At 42.1% G+C, this 18,100-nt stretch overlaps 1 protein-coding gene across 1 annotated transcript in view; it reads left to right on the forward strand.

Annotated features, from left to right (window-relative positions):
- Positions 1–302: 302 nt before the first annotated feature.
- Positions 303–18,100, forward strand: part of LOC122932060 (phospholipid phosphatase-related protein type 1) — a 193,532-nt gene continuing 175,734 nt past the window's right edge. Inside the window, exon 1 of the mRNA XM_044286248.1 lies at positions 303–472. The gene's annotated coding sequence lies outside the window, so the exon portion shown is untranslated. The remainder of the gene's footprint in view (positions 473–18,100) is intronic.

Raw genomic sequence — 18,100 nt, forward strand, 5'->3', positions numbered from 1 at the left:
TAGCTGTGAGGTCAGTGATTTCGAGAGGACCAGAGCTGAGAAGATCTATATGATATTTTACAGCTATTTCTTCCTTTACCCACTGGATGTGTTTGCGTGCCTCAAAGAAAGCCACTAATGACCTGCCTAGCGCATGCTCTTTGTGTATGTCACTCCCCCCTCCTCCTCCTCCTCTCCTGAGCAAGTAGCTTTCTAATTCCTTCCATTAATACAAATAGGGGAAGCCTGAAAACCCAGGAGCTACAGTATTTGAAAAACACAGATCCAGAGATGGACAGAGAAATGCACGATTGATGCAAACATCCAGGATTACAAGGCTTCAGGATCAGCGCCACCATCACCAGATAATAAACAGGGATATTATAGCTCAAGGCTGGCATCACAATGCCAAAATTTGGGATTTTGTCTTGTGCAAGTTGGACTGTATATTGGGACTCTTAGCTGGACGGACAGGCTGAAAGGGCACAAAAAGGTAAGGAGCACAATGAGATGTTGTGACAAGCAAACAATGCTTGCATGGGGGATGCTTACCCTAGATAACAAGAAGACAAAATCCTATGCCAAATGCTAGCGTATGGATGAGAGATGTGCAGTGCACCTGACATGATATCTGCACTGCTCGAAATAGCAAGGCGTTCTGTAATAATACAATCATCTTAGCATGCATTTCTTTTATTGCGATGGCACATTATGCAGGATGCTGCAGCCATGGATACCAGCAAAGATTTATGTAATGTCAAACATCAGCTAATTCAGGTTGGCGTTCATAGGTGCCACATTTGCAGGTAATGCTTCCTTTCAGCTCTTTGGGATTTGGAAAAGACAGGATACAGATTAAATGTGGGGCCAGGTTGAAAACTAGTAAGGAAAATCCTGGTAAATGAGTGCAGAATTTAAAAACCAAGGATTAGGGACACGAAGAGCTTGTAGGAGGAGGGGGGGGGGGGATCTTTTTATTTTAATTGTTGATGTGGAAAATTGTAGAAAAAAAGAGGGTGATGCCGAGGTCACTCATGGACATGATGACTTATTATTTAATACTACCACGAGGTGCCTGGGAGCTTCTGAAATAAACCAGGGGGGCTGGTGTTGCTTTCAAATAATCATTGGTGGCCACATTCCCAGGAGATGGAATGCAATCTGCACAGGGAAATTGTGTTTTCAATGACAAGGGGATGGATGGAATTTTTTGTGAACATGTGATTGAATACATGCGTTATCGAATTTTCCAGTATCAAGCATTTATTTACTGTATATATTATATTAATAAACTATATATATATATACACATAAATAATAGTAATAATAATATAGAATGATCATAATAATAATACATTTGTAACTGAATTTACCATATATTTGAAGCACCTAAAATCCAAATAATAGTAAGTTAAAAACAGACAGCAAACACAATAAAAACCCTGTACATAGCATCTGCTGGGTATTTATTTAGCACGTTGACATTCTGGGACACATACAATGGAAAGGTTTGCTATGAATGGAGAGGGGGGGTTGGTCCAAGCTGCTCACTAACTACTGAGGAGTGTAAGCACTGTATGGTTGGTGCTCTTCTTAGGAGAGAGGTGCTACTACCTATAAACCAACCGTCCACTATTTTATTGGTTTCCTCCTTTCTACTGGGGCATACTGAACTTGTAGAATTTGTTTGAGCAGAAATGTGATCTTCTTATTGATTCGTCTAGTGGTGTATGTGTTATTTGTGGAAATTAAAAGCAAGCATTCCAGTTACTGTGGTAATTTCTGCACAGGGAGCAATTGTAATTACCAGCAATTACATTAAAGAAAATTACTAAAGGAGTAAGGTGCAGAAGTTGTTCTCCGAAATAAATCCCAGCTGATATAGGACAGTCACCTGAGGTACACAGCCAGCGTGTTCCTACATAAGGGAATGTACTGGAGCGTGTAGAAAATATTCTCTTATTAATATAATTACATTATTATCACTCAACTGTGTTAATGAACCTCCTTATGACCTCAAATATGTTATAAATACCAGAATATCAAGAAATAAAATATCTGCACAGCATGGGCATGGTTTCGATAGCCCAAATTACCAAGGGATGTAACAAGTAACCATGGGGCCCCATAAAATAATTTATAAAGGGGCCCCATTCCACCATGACCACTTTCAGCATTGTTTTCGGAAAAGCTTATGATTGGTCCGCTTAATGCAGAGGGCTAAGGCACACATTTATAGTGCAGGGATAATGCACATAGTGATGTCACATTACAGGGATAATGTACACCGTGATGTAATAACAAGGCAATTATTAGTATAGGGATAGTGCACACATTGGTGTCACAACATTGGTATAATACACACAGTAAAGTCACAGTGCAGAGATCATCTACTCAGTGATGTCACAACACTGAAATTGTGCAAACAGTGATGTCACATGTAAGTATAATGCACAGTACAGGATTAATGTAGTGATGTCACAGCACAAAAAAACTGCAAAAAGTAATGGTGAAAAGAGGCGAAAATGTAAATAGCCGAAGTAACCATGAGTCTCCATAGTAAAATGAAGAATGGGGTTGTATTAAATTTTTTATGGCCCCTTATATACACCGATTTAAAAATATATATATATAACACACCAAGAAGAAGTTGTTGGATTGGAATGAAACTTTCTATATGTGAATGCAATGATGATAAATGTAAGTGATTACAATATTAGAAGGGAAAGGATATGTTTATTGGAAAAACTGTACTATTGAAAGTACGCCCAAGTACCCTGTTGGGCCACCTCTAGCCTGGATACAAGATCAGATACGGTTGGGCATGGAGGCATACAGGTTCCGAATGGTATCCTGTGGCACATTTGCCCCCAGACATTGCAGCTGAGCCTGTAGATCCTGCACATTCATAGGTCGCCAAATATGTCATCCCAGCTGATCCCTTAATTGCTCAATTGCGATAAATCTGGCGACTGGGCAGACTGTTGAATTGTTGCAATCTGGTGGAAACATTCCTGGGAAACCCTTGCTGTGTGTGGCTGAGCATTATCCTCCAGAAAGATGTCAGTTGAAGGCCCTGCCATAGGAGCAGGGCCGGCCTTAGGTGTTCAGGCGCCCTGTGCGAGATAACCTTGTGGCGCCCCCCCCCCCCCCCCAAAAAAAAAAAAAAAAACACTGCTTGTTGCTGGCATCATGGCATAGGCTGGCTGACTATCCAACCAAGTAGTTACCAGCCCTCACACCCCAAAGGCCGGTGTAATGTTATACTTCCCTAGTTCGTGAGATTTCCCTACCCTCGTCACTTCCGGTCGCACCGGACATGACGTGAGGAGGTGTGCAGCGCCGCGCAGGCGCACAACGACAGGTTAGGGAAATTTCACAGCAGAGTGCGCATGCGCCAGGAGCCTCGCCGGCGGTTAGGGTAGGGAAAAACTATGGGCCAATGTGCAGGCGCAGGGATCGGATGGATGTTCTCAGCTGAACACCGGCCGACACTGCGCATGCATCGGGAGCCTCACCAGCGGTTAGGGAAGGGAAAAATTACGTACGGGCCAGTGCTTTTTCCCTACCCTAACCGCTGGTGAGGCTCCCAGCGCATGCGCAGTGTCGGCCGGTGTCCAGCTGAGAAAATTCGTTTCCAATGTAGTATTAATAACTAAACAATTAAATAATAAACATATTGCATTGTCTACTTACCGCCAGGACAATTAGATGATCTGGACTCTGGCTGCAGTCTGGCTCTGGGGACTCCATTGTCACTCTCTCCCCCCCCCCTCCCTCTCTTGTCACTCTTTCCCCCCCCCCTTCCCTTGTCACTCTCATTATCCCCCCTCTCCCTTGTCACTCTCATTATTCCACCCGCCCTCCCTTGTCACGCTCATTATTTCCCCCCCATCACTCTCATTATTTCCCCCCCATCACTCTCATTATTTCCCCCCCCATCACTCTCATTATTTCCCCCCCACTCTCATTATTTCCCCCCCCCACTCTCATTATTTCCCCCCCCCACTCTCATTATTTCCCCCCCCCACTCTCATTATTTCCCCCCCCCCCACTCTCATTATTTCCCCCCCCCCACTCTCATTATTTCCCCCCCCCACTCTCATTATTTCCCCCCCCCCACTCTCATTATTTCCCCCCCCCCACTCTCATTATTTCCCCCCCCCCCACTCTCATTATTTCCCCCCCCCCACTCTCATTATTTCCCCCCCCCCCCATGTCACTCTCTTTCGTTCCTCCCCCCTCCCCCCTTGTCACTCTCTTTCTACTCCCACGTCCCACCTCCACCTCTAGTGTAGCGTGGCCGAGCTCTGTTAGGTCCGCGGTACAGGAGCATTTGTTTCCTGTACCCGGCCGGACTGACAGGAAGTGCACACTAAGTGAGCACTTCCTGTCAGTCCGGCCGGGTACAGGAAACAAAAGCTCCTGTACCGCGGACCTAACAGAGCTCGGCCACGCTACATTAACAGGCGCAGGATTCTTTAGAGCGGCAAGCGCTCAGCCTCAGCCACTCAGGCGGCGCAGAGTGAGGGGCGACGCCAGCCGCCCCCAACTTATATAAGCAACTTTTTTTTTTTTAAACCGCAACGGGCGCCGGGCGCCCCCTGCTGAATATAGGAGGGGGGGGGGGCCCCCCGTGGGAAAACATAAGTGCCGCCTCGCCTGCCCATATTACATTGCGGGCTGTCGGCCGCCCGGCGCCCCTGTTGCTATGGCGCCCTGTGCGGCCGCACAGCCCGCACACCCCAAAGGCCGGCCCTGCATAGGAGGCAACACAGGTGGACACGGGATGTCCTGTGCTTATCACTGAGCTGTTAGTGACCCTTGTATAACTACTAGGGATGATTAACTGCGGTGGCTCCCCAGATTATCACACCAGCAATTGGGGCAATGTGTCGCTCCCCATCAAAAGCAGGATTGAAGCGCGCACCACAAGGTCTCCATATTCGACCTGGATCTCCAGTGTAGAGCTGATACAGTTCTAGTCTGTAACAGTTCAGGTTTCCCATTCACAACACCACTGCAAATGTTGACAATGTCAATGGCAGGACACATAATGGGAACCATGACATGAAATTTTCTTCAGCTGTTGCTAGAAATGACACAGGCAGAAGTGTGTAATGAAGGTGCCACCGGTGTCTGGATAGTGGACAATGAAACTGTGGGAGACTCTAGTGTTTATCAGTGGATTAAATAATCTATTTTACTGGTGGTCCATGTGGGCCATCCAGAGCCTGTGTTGGCATGCCCTCAAGTAACCACTTTTACCAAGCCCTACTAACAGCCAGGTCTGAATGACCTTAATTGGTGGGCCATTCGTTGAAACAACAGTCCTGCTTCTCTCATTCCAATGATGCGCCCCCTCTGAAAGTCTGTCAAATGGGCAAAATTACTTTGAGTGCATCATGGAGGCATGTCTAGCAGACAATAATCTCTTACCAAGAGGTACACTACCTAAAAGTAGGCTCTAAGAGCCTACTTATAGGGCAGTGGGGAAAGCACTTTTACACTAGTTTGTGGAAAGACCCAGTGTCCAGACCACAATTGTAATCATTTAAATATCTGGCTGAGACATAACTGCATGACAAGTTTTGCAGCAATTTTATCTGGTACTGGACATGTTCTATTATTCTGTCAATGAGTGTACATTTTACCACAAACTTGAACTTATGTTTCAGTGGAGATTGGCCTCCTTAGTTGTTGGTCCCCATAGCGGTTGCTGTGCATGCTACCTTGGTAGTTACACCCATGCGTATCTTCATCTTAATGCACATAAAAATGAATTTCTGTCTGTTGTCTGTTCTTTACTCACAGCCAAATCACTGGACCAATCTGCACCAAATTTGCATCAGATTGTTCTTGGATGTAGCAAAAAGAGATGTTTATTCTTCTAAGTCTGGCCTGGTTTTCTGACTCCTACATTATACATTGGCCATTGTAATGTTGTGTTCATGCCCTGATATGTATTTTCATTATTTTTATTTTTATTTTGACAATTAAATGATAGGGCATATGCCAATAAATATCTATGGTTCGTTTCCACACTCACTGGTGGTTCTAGGTCCTTAGCAGTAATACTGGTCATTTTCCACCTTGCCCTAGTGTTTTTTTGCTGTGCTATCCTTATTAATATTTATAAGATGTTGATTTCAGTAAATATTTGTATATTATCTTCTAGGTGTTTCTTTTTTGGGGGGCTATTGGCATAGTTTGTGTAGGTTAGGTAGCTCTTTTTGCTAGGCCCTTTATTGTTTGTATGATTATGTGAGGCTCTTATTGGTAATTTTGTAGTCCAGCGGTCAGCAACCCTCAGCACTCCAGCTGCTGTGAAACTACAACTCCCAGCGTGCACACTTACTTGGCTGTTCTTGTAAATCCCATGGAAATTAAAGGAGGATTCTGGGAATTGTAGTTTCACAACAGCTGGAGTGCCGTAGGTTGCTGATCCCTGTTGTAGTGGTTATAGCAACAGGACCAGTGGGGACCACCAATACAGTAGGGGCTTGAACAGGGGAGTATTATTTTAATGTATTTTTTATTTTATCACATTGTCTACTCTTGGCCATACTTTTGAAAATCTAATGTAATCTCTTCAAGAAGAACGTGTTAGCTTCCTGGCAAAATAAATTGTACAGTACTTTACTGAGACAGAACTTTGTTTCAGATCAGAATAAAACCATGGCAACATGCAAAGCGAGGGTGTTAATTTACTCCTTCAGACTAAGACTTCAGTAAGACATGTTTAACACAGCTCAACCTACACAGAAAATGAGCATCTATCTATAAAGGTGGGAAATGAATGCTATTATGAGTGGGTAACAAGACCTTGGTCAGTGGTTCAACCTACAGGTCGAGTACAGACTTATTTATAGAGATATACTGCACAGAGGCATACTACTGGGTAGTAATTACTGAGATAAAAGTCACTACCATTAGGATGCTACTTTGAAAATGTTTTTTCATACTAGGATGGACACACAGGGTGAAATTTCAGCATCAGAATTTCTGTTGCAGATTTTGCTGCAATTTCACAGCTGATCAGTGGGGTTGCCGTGTGTTAGACCCCCACCGATCTCATATCGGTGGCCTGTCCTGAAGATAGGTCATCAATACCAAACTACTGAAAACCCCCTTGGGTTAGGTGTTCATTAAACATATAATAGTTCCACCGTCGCTCAACGTTTGAGAAGTCAAATGTAAATTGGTTCTGGGCATGAGTAATTATCTGCTTTGTTACTTGAACTGAAAAGGATGAAAGTTTTTTGGGGGTCTGGAAAACCCCTTTGAATTCCTTACCAAGCACTATCTCCTCAACATAGTGGTACTTTTCATTGCTCACTCAAGCAATAGTAATTACAGTATTACTAACTTATGTAGCCAATTGAATTTCCAGGCATCAAACTGGAATGCAATTAGGGAAAAGGACTAGCAAATTGGAGTGGTGGTGAGGTACTTGGGTGCACCAAACATGTTGTCTTGACTAGAGACAGAGCTAGGATGACAAAAAGAATATTTGTCCCTCATTAAAGAAAGCCTAGCTTGACGAGTATTTGTGGATGAATAGATGGCAGAAGGCTTTCTAATAGTTCCTCTCTACAGTTCAGTGCGGCACTACGTGTTTTGTACAAAACTTTAACTATGCCAGGATGAGCTGCTCATGCGAACACCAGGAGAGGATGGCACCATTTTATATTTCTAGTACACTGTGGCCCAGATTTACTTATCCTTTGAATGTCAAAAACTTAGACCAGCTGGCTAGACCAGCACTAGGTTTATCACAAGGGCTCAGGATGGATGATAAATCTACAGCAGAGATAGAAACTTTTCTCTGATCCTATACCTAGTATTCGCTGGCTTACGTTTAGGAAGAATGTAACGCCATGCCCACTGGCTACGTTCCTTTCTATCAAAGCTCTGCCCCTTTAAAACCATGCTGTACAGGCATGTGGAGGAAGCCTAGTTTCACCAAAATTGATCCAAAATTGCACCAATTTGTGCCACTTTTAGACACATTTTAGGCACAGACACATTAGTAAATCTGGGACTGTGTGTACTGTACAAATGCTTTACAGCTTCCAGCAGCTATTCCCAACTGCTATGTGTAAGACCTTATTTTATATGTATAAGATAGCTACACTTTTGATCTTCATTTTTTCTTTTTTTCGGATGATTAGTTTACCATATAATTATGGTCTCAACTAACAACGCTTTCAACTTACGAGGCTCATCTTGGAAATAATTAATATTGTAAGTTGAGGAACACTTGTATCTGATAACTTTTGTTGATTGTAGGGCACAGCATATACACCTTCTGCAATGCCATTTTGTCTTTCCCCTGGCAAAAGAGAGTTACAACACATCCATACTGTGTCTTATTACTAACCATTAAGAGACAATCCAGAACAGATCTGCCACAAGCTCAGAATGGCATCAGAGGCTGCCTACAAAGAGCCTTTTTTTTAAGGGGACTGTCATCATAAAATGACTTAGGCCCCTTGCAGACGAGCGTGCCGGATTTAGTACGGATGCGATGCCGGCGGGTCCAGGGAAACCCATGTGAGCTTGCACGCAATTTGTCTGCGTTGTTAAGTTTTTTCAGTGCGAGTGCAAAGTGTTTTAATGCACTTTACACGCGCGTTATAAAAACTGAATGTTGGTACCCAGACCCAAACCCGGACTTCTTCACTGAAGTTCAGGTTTGGGTTCGGTGTTCTGTAGATTTTATTATTTTCCATTATAACATAGGGCCATAACTTTTTTATTTTTTTGTTGACATAGCCGTATGAGATTTTATTTTCTGCTGGACAAGTTGTACTTTCTTTTGGCTCCATTTTATATTCCATACAATGTAGTCAGAAGCTGGAAAAAATTCCAAAATTCCAGGCTGCTCAGCCATGATGGCATATCATTGACAGGATCATACCATTACCATATATTGAAGAGCAGTGTAGCATGTAGTGAGGCGGTGCCCCCTTACCCCCTAGGCAGCTCTGCAAGTGGTCGCAACCAGTCCTCACATTCTAGGACAAGTTGCTGGTGCCCATTTTAAATGATTCCCGGTGAACCTCTTTAAATCCACACTTTCAAGACTTCCCTATACACACCTTTTAGGATGCGCAGAGCACAAATACACAAACCCCTTTGCAGGAAACTCCACTACCATAAAAAATATAGATGACACATTCCAATTAAATCAGACTAAAGTATATTTGCTCTGATTCACTGCAATCTAAACCAGTGCAGGAAAGACTTAGCTGTTAGTGAATCAGATCAAATATAATTTAGGTAGTTTATTATTATTATGTTTACTCTCCAAATTTCCATCTTAGGCTACTTTCACACTAGCGTTGTTTAAATCTGGTGTTCAATTCCGACACCGGAACTGCCCGCTGGATCCGGAAAAACGTGTGAAAACGGATTACATTTGAATCCTTACATTTTGATCACAATGAAAAAATGCATTGGAAAAAACTGATCCGCCATTTATGGACTTTAATTTTTTTTAAAATATTTTTCGGGTTTAACATGCAAAAGCCGGATCAGGTTTGACTGAACACACGGCGCCGGATCTGGCATTAATGCAAGTCAATGGAAAAAAAGTGTTCAGGATTTTTGGCCGGAGGTAAAAATACAACATGCTACGGTTTTCTGAAAAGCCTGATCAGTCAAAAAGACTGAACTGAAGAAATCCTGATGCATCCTGAACGGATTACTCTCCATTCAGAATGCATTAGGATAAAACTGATCAGTTCTTTTCCGGATTTGAGCCCCTAGGACGGAACTCAGCGCCGGAAAAGAAAAACGCTAGTGTGAAAGTACCCTAAACTCATTAAAACAAAAACAAAAAAGTTATGACATTTACTAACATAGTATAGCTCTATAGGGGAGATTTATCAAGAATGGCGCTTTCTGCGCTGCCAGAGGATACACCTAATTTATGACGAGGCAGTCCGTGCACTTAACCAGAAGTCTACAACATCTCAGAGCTGCTGTGGATTTCTGTCTTCATTTATGCCAGAAAACTGGTGTAAATTTGTCACTGCGTGTGACCCCGCCCTCTTCAATGCCCTTGCCACTCCCCCATTTTGGAAAGTGGTGAGGATGGCAAAAAAGGGGAGATGCAACAGTTTTTAAAAAAAGTTGCAAATTAGAGCAGGAGCCCAGCCTTCATGTGAGCGCAGAGCCCCCGCTTTCCTCTTAGTGCTTATTCTAGGCCACTGTGAAAACACAGTGGCCTACAATAAAACGCAGTAATAACTGCCATAAAATGATGTACTAGCAGTCATTAAAGGGTCAAAATATCCACCTAGTAGTATATGTGGGCCAAATGCTACCATCATATCCAAAATTATACTTTCAGGTTATATCAAAATAATTCACCCTCAGTACCAGCATACAAAATGCAGATAAAAGTATGATCCAGTGAGCAAATTATGCCTCTAATTAGAAATCACAAACTATAAAATGCATATATAAAATGACCATGTTAAACCAACAAGTGGCTGCATAGCAAGATTACATGATTCTTGTATGGAACTGTACACCATAAGTAATGAGGAGTGGGGCATATAATAAATAAGCAAGGGGTGCCATAGTTACAAGGAGCCATTCACTGGAAAATTATAACTAATAAAGCAGGCAGAATTTTTACCCACGACTCAAAAAGATAGTAGTTAGCCAATGGCTGTGTCAAGGAGGAAGAGTGGCAAGACCAGAAGTATCAGAAGGATATGAGGGGTTGATTTCATGAAAGGGCTTCCAGGCAGGGCTTGGAAAGTCAGAAACACCCATTTAAAGTAAGATACATGAAGCACCAAAACACTTTAATCATTCATCATGTTTAAAAATTTTAGGGGCAATGAACTGGAGACAAGTCCCAGATCTAAGTGCTTAGTGAGCCCCTGATAGGCAGCAGTAAGAGGGGCTTGGCATACATGTGTTTACAGCACAGATAGCTGTTCTGTGCATGTGCAATCCAGATTTAGTATCTTATATTTCATACCTATAGATTAAAATATAACCATTTAGCAGCTCTATACAGTTGTAATGCACTTATTATTTATACTGCAGCATTTGTCAGACTGATTGTGGTCCTCCACATGTCTCCCTCATGCTGTCGAAACAGTTTTGACAAATTAAGACTTGGACTCCAGAAAACCTTATAAGGTCCCTGTGCTGTTTGGCACCAAGACATTAGCAGCAGATCCTTTGAACCTTAACAGGTGATGGTACCTCCATGGATTGGAGGCTTGTTTATTCAGTACATCCCACAGATGCCTGTTGGATTGAAATGTGGTAAATGTGGAGGTCAGGACACCACCTTTGACTCTGTAATGTTCCTGTATATATTCTTGAGCAATTTCCTCAGTGTAGCAGGTGCATTTCACTGCTGAAAGAGACCACTGACGTTAGGGAATACCACTGCCATGAAGTGTTGTAATTTCTAGAATGACTCAGGTCTACAGAATGGGTGTAGGCATAAGCAGTGCAAAAGCAGCAGCCACATCCAGCCTTAGGAGGCCCAAATGACCCACTGCTACATGAGAAGACATCAGTGTGTCACAGGTAGGTGGAGGACCTTCCTACAGACAATGTGTCGGGGCCCAGGATTTCAAGTTACCCCTCTGTTGTCACTGTTTGACATTCTAAGGGTCCATTCACATGTCCGCACATGGCTGTGCACAAGAATAGCACATGCTTTATCTTTTTTGCGGGGCCGCGGAATGGAAGTACGGATGCTGACAGCACATGGTGTGCTGTCTGCATCTTTTGCGGCCCCATTGAAATGAATGGGTCTGCACCCGTTCCACAAAATTGCAGAACGGATGCGGACCCATTCATGCGGACGTGTGAATGGACCCTAAGAGAAGGGTACTTTAAACGTAATACCACACTCAAAGTGATTTGAGATCACAAACTTCCCACATTCCATCTTCTAACGTGTATCTATCAGATATGAGAAAATCGTTTTGACTGGCTCCCAATTCATAATCTTATTTTAAAACAGATAATACACTATTTTAGATTTGGCAATACTTTGATTTACAACGTGATTTGCGTATTTTCATTTTCAATGCTATGATCTACCGATTCTGTTTCTTACACAGCTAATAAATGGCAAGATAAAGAACAGTCCTATTTATTAGTCTGTTAGATATTCTTTAGTAAAAGTCTACAAGCCACTCTTCCATTCATCACTATGGTACGTCCAAAGATAGCCATGGGCTGACTCGCTTGCTCTCCATTCACTGCTATGGGACCTCCAAAAATAGCTGAGCGTACCGCTTGCGTGGTGTGTAGTGATGAGCGGCAGTAGTCATAATTGAATTTGCAATATTTTGTAGAATATTCGGGAATATTCGCAAATTCGAATATTCGTTATATTCCATGATTTTTTTACTCGAAAAATCGACAAGGTAATGATCGCGTAATATGCAAATTTTTGCTATGCGAATATATTCGATATAGTGCTATGACTCATTGGCCCCCAAGCAAGAAGCAGGGATGAATCATGTTTTTACTCGGCAATTGAAAAATTTGCGATAAAAATTAGCATTACGAAAATTTGCTTTATGAAAATTTGCTATAAAAAATCTCGAATATTCGAAATTACGAATATATCACTATATTCTAAATATTTTGCGAATTTTCGAATTACCTATATTTGCGATAAAAATTTGAAATTCGAATATTCGTGATCAACACTAGTGGTGTGCTGTCCAATCATGGTGGGGCCATATTCCTAAGATAGGATCAAGTCTCAGAGGTGAGACCAGTACCTATCAGACATTTATAGCATATTCTAATCTAATATGGCATAAATGTCCCAGATGGGAATACCGCTTTAGCAACTGAAGGTAAACATATCTATTAGATAACTGTTGGATGAACCTGCTGATTTGCACAGGATCAGATATTCCACTAATGTACTATATATGGATGTTTCCAGACTGTTCCTTGACATCAGATGTTGTGAAAAAGAAAGACCTGGCATGTGGATTTTAACATACCCAATCCTTTTCTGCTTTAGAAGAAAAACCAGGATAAGGAATAAGAATCAATATTCATAAAAATGGAGGTCTGTTGCCTCATATGAATGGAGCAACAGGTCACACATCTCTGCTGCCACTCTATTCATTCTCTATAGGACTGCTGGAGAAAGCCAAGTATAATGTTCTTGTGATCAGATGTTTATCCCCTATCCAGAGGATAAGGGATAAGTTGATATTTCGGCACAACCTCTAGAATGCTTGACAAGATAACACTGACCAAATGGAGTTGTGATCCAGGCTGAATGCAACATAATTTGCAGTTCTTGAGTCAGCCAGGGCTTGCCATCTTGTATGCGAGTTGCTGTTTTAGGATGTGTACAGCACTTGCCTGGATACTGGAAAAACAGTTTGTGTTTAGTACGTCATGTAAAAGGAAAACAGGTTAATTATAAATGCCCCAGGAGCCTGAGGACACATACAGAATTGTTTGTTTAAAGCCACATTACTTCAATACACTTTAAAAAATGAAACCATTAAAATGCCAATAAAATATTTGTTTTAAAATGACAGCATGCAAGTCTCCAAATTGGAGTATTTCATTCATTACTGACCTTCTATATCGAAGCCCTAGTAACTCCCTAATAGTCACTTATATTGAGAAAAATATTCCCAAAAGATTTTTATTGTAGATTTAGAATTTATGTCTCAAATAAATATTGTTGGTTCTGGTCTCCTCCCTGAGCCGGGCCACTCTGCTAGGGTTACACCTATCTCATGGGTATCAGTTACTCTCGGAACAGGCCACAGTGCCGGGAAGCCCAGAAAGTCTATCCCTATTATGAGTTCATAGTGTAGGCTGGTTGCGACAGCCACCTCGTAAACCATGAACAGAGACACTATAGCAGTAGGGTAGTCTTTTAAGTCCCCATGTATACACATGACTCCGACCTTACAGCCGGTGTACTCAGCAGAACGTACCAGGGAAGCCCTCCGCTGGAGTGTCTCCAACCTCAACCTGGCACAGGTGGTTCAGAGACTCCGGAGCACCCACTGCACACAGTTTCATGTCCATGGGTTCCCCCTGATGTGGACAGTCAGCTCGAATATAGCCAGGCTCCCAACACCGCCAGCAGATTATTGGAGCGGGGTCCACAGGGGTTACATCCCGGGCGGGTTTGGGGGGCACCAGTCGCCGGGGCCAGGGTGGAGAGTTACGGGATTTGACTGCCCCCCTACCAAAGGAAACCCTTTGCAAGTTCCGGCTCGCCTCATAGCGCTCCACTAAATCGACCATCTCAAGTGCATTACCTGGAGAGACCTGGCCAATCCATTGCTCGAGAGGGGGTGGCAGAGCCCTCCAGAACATATCTGCTAACAACCGGTCCAGCATAGCAGTGGGGCTCAAAGGTTGTGCATTTTATAATACTGGGGTCTCACGGGCTCAGCCGGGTTGAACCCCCACTGATGCACCTGCTGGGCCCGGACCAGCACATTCACCCCCAGTCTTGCCAAAATCTCACCCTTTACCTTTGTGTAGTCGGCCGCTTGATCATCCGGCAAGTCAAAAAACACCCGCTGAGACTCTGATGTCAGGAAAGGAGTGACGACCTCAGCCCACTGGTCCGGGGGCAGCGTTTCCCTGGTGGCCACTTTCTCATACATCGCCAGGTAGATTTTGATGTCATCTGTGAGTGTCGTCTTAAGGATCGCTGCACGGACTGCTTTCCAGGCATCGTGGACGCTTGGGGTTGCTCCTGCTGACTGCAAAGCCATCACGTGTTGTAGCAGAAACTGGTTGGTCTCTTGCTGCTGCTTGTTAGCCTCGTGCTGGTGAAGGTTGGTCTCTCGCTGCTGCAAATTAGCCTCCATGAGGGCCTTCACAACAGCTTCCATTTTGTCTTGTGAAACATATTTGAATTTGATAACTGACATACAACCATGCCCAAAAATGCAAACCAAAAATATTTTGACATTCACGCCAGCCTCACTGCGCTTGCCTGCTCCAAGCCACCAATTGTAGGGATTTGCTCTGGTAGGCAGGGTAAGCGGACGCAGTACAGAGGCAAAAACACGGTAATAAATCAAAAGTTTAGTGTTTATGCACACAAAAAAGCAACAAAGCAAAAATAACACTGTGCAGAGTCCTGGTGTTAATTCACACCACATAAAGTCCACAGCACAAACGTGTCAACTGGCGGACTGATTTGTCCAGGGCAATCCACAGCCGTCCACCACAGGCTTTTGGTTGCCTGATTTTCGACGTGCTGCTTTCCAGCACGCTACCAACTGGTTGGAATTACCAAACACCTCAGTGCTTTACAGATCCACTATGAAATTTCATGGTAATTTACACCCAGCTGTGACTGCTCCCAATAAGAACCGGCCCGGATTGGCTTTACAGCTACACTAAGTAAAACAGTGTCAGCGAGCACTAGCTGCCGCTGACACACAAAATTACCGGTTCTTATCTCACCGAGGCCAGGAACCTCAGTGACACGTACCTTCCGTCAATGATGGATTCTTGCGCCTTCCTACACTATCTATTATCTATCTAGGAGTATCAAGACGGGGTAAGGTGGGACTTACCATTCAGTGGTAGCAATATAAATTGAAAAATAATTTGAAAAAATGACATATTCTCTGTGGGGGTTCATTAACTTGCATTTGGCATTGACCTTTAGAATTAGTTTCAATTACATTCTGGCAGTAGAATAAAAGTCCATTTTATATCCATCCGCTCTTTTGATCTTTATTATAAAGACATAAAAGTTGCTTAGCAGAGTAAGACAATGAGTATCAGTGTTTGAATGATGACACTATCTTGGTTCTTCTCGCCTGACTGCATCTTCTCTGCTATAAAGAAAATTTCCATCCTATTTTAGCAGATTGCACGGACTTATGCTGTACCATACCTCCAAGCAATTGTATGAAATATGGGGGGAGAAACAGATTTCTTTTAAATTGTTTAAATAATATGATCTAAGAATTATGCTAATTTATTTTTGCTATCAGCTGTCATATTTAATAGGTCCATCTGGCTTTGTTAAAAATAGACTTTGCCAGCTCATGGGACATTTTATATGTTATTTCCAATATGGCTGCTTCTGGTGTTTCATCAGTGATTCTGAGGTTTGGATAAAAATACAGAATTGGTGCAAAATATAGATGAGCAAATCAATTAAGAATTTGCACCACATTTCTTAAGATTTGTTGGGAGGTGAAACAAGCAAACAAGTCTTGTTTCCAAAAAGAAAAGACATACCAGCAAACACCCTTTTTTAAGAGTCGAGAAATAATTAGTTTAGCTGCCTAGGAGGCCTTGGTTAGTGTCTCCTTTTTTTCTTATTGCTGAGTACACTTGAAGAGTATTTTAGTCCAGGCAATGCTCCTATAGGTTCCTGGGCAAAATATATGCAAATTAACACATCCTATATCTGCTCGCATCAGAAAAACGTAACTTTTATTTTTGAAGGAAAACTAATTTGCATTTATTTGGGTTTCTGAAAAACATATTCAACTTTATTTTCCTTCCAAAAGGAGAAGAAAGCTGAGCCTATCTAATGCCAGCAGATGTAAGATGTGCTAGTTTGCATATATTTTGCCCAAAAACCCAGAGAAACATAATATAAACTACTGCTATGAACTACTAATGAACTACTCCCATGTGTGCTCACCGCTAATATCCCCCTGGATCCCAACTAAGAGATCTCAGGAAGCTAAGCAAATTATTTCGCTCAACTTTAATAAAAATAAAAAAGCAGTTTTTATTTTGGAAGGAAGACTGATTTGTACTTCATTTTGCCAAATGGGCATTATGTGTAGATGTTTAAGTCTACCTTTTACTCTCTGATTTATGTAGAATCATTTTGGACCCAAATACATGTTTTTTTTATTTTTTTAACTCAGCAAATAGGACCCAAAATTAATTTTAAGGAATTTGCTCATGTCTAGTGCACCATGGGCCATAGAAACAGTGGACAGGAGGAGATGTCACTGACTATGAAAGAGTTTTCAGGCATGCTGTGCAGAGGTCATAGCACAAAGGAGTTGATGAATAGTGAAAATCACCTGTTGTGAATGGTAGATCTTTTATATATATATATATATATATATATATATATGTAATATCCGTTATTCTAATCCTACCTGTTATGATAATGACTGGTGAAAAATGATCTGTACAGACCAAGAAATGATGCCTATTATTAGGCTTAGTGGCCAGTGCAAAAAGTGCAAGATTTTACGATTTTTTTTAAATATAGTGAGATGGGAATTTAAATATAGCATCACCAAAAACAGCTTGCCAAGTGATTGAAATGGACCCAAAATATTTAGACATCAAAGGGGAAATTTATGATTCCACTACACTGTGTTTTTGGCGTTAAAGCAAAAGTTAGGTAGCAAAACCTGGTTTTATGACTTTTTAAACATTATTGCAACTACATTTAGTTTCAACTGGTGTCTTTACGCTGCCCTTACCAGTTTCCAAAAAGCGGTGTGGTGAGGGCAATGTGGGTGGGACCATAGGCACCAGTACATTTATCATTTTTTGCGCCAGAAACAAGTATAAATAATGACTAGAATAATGGAGTACATCCCAGTTTGGCACATGGATTGCTAGAGGAGGCATCTAATTTAAGATGAGGTCTGTGCCTCAACATAAATTAAATACCTCCTTCAGCGACACAGGCCCTATCAAGACCGTTGTAGCACAGGTTGGTCTTGATAAATCAGTGCCCAGAAGTCTAGATGCACTTTATGCAGCCATCGGGAATGATTGTAAATTTGTTTCTTGTAAAAATAGGCATGCCTCTTCTTAGATGTTCTGAAATGATTTAGAGTCTAATCTGATATTCTCAGAAATATATGCTACCTGCATACATGAAATATCTTACTTGATATTCATTCAGAGTGGAATCCCCTTTGGAAAACCCTGCAGTTGTCTTTATTCGTCACATCTTCTGTCCCCTATGTCATTTTTGGCTGTTTGCTGTCAGGAGCAAATCTGTGTATCTGTATCAGAATATCTCGCTGCTAGTTTACCTTTCAAATGTTTAGAAACAATTTCTTAATTGTAATAGAATAATTTAATTTCTTACAAAACATAATCTACCTAACAGACTGCAGCT

This window comes from Bufo gargarizans, chromosome 1 (genome assembly GCF_014858855.1).
Source record: "Bufo gargarizans isolate SCDJY-AF-19 chromosome 1, ASM1485885v1, whole genome shotgun sequence".
In the NCBI taxonomy this organism is placed as follows: Eukaryota; Metazoa; Chordata; class Amphibia; order Anura; family Bufonidae; genus Bufo; species Bufo gargarizans.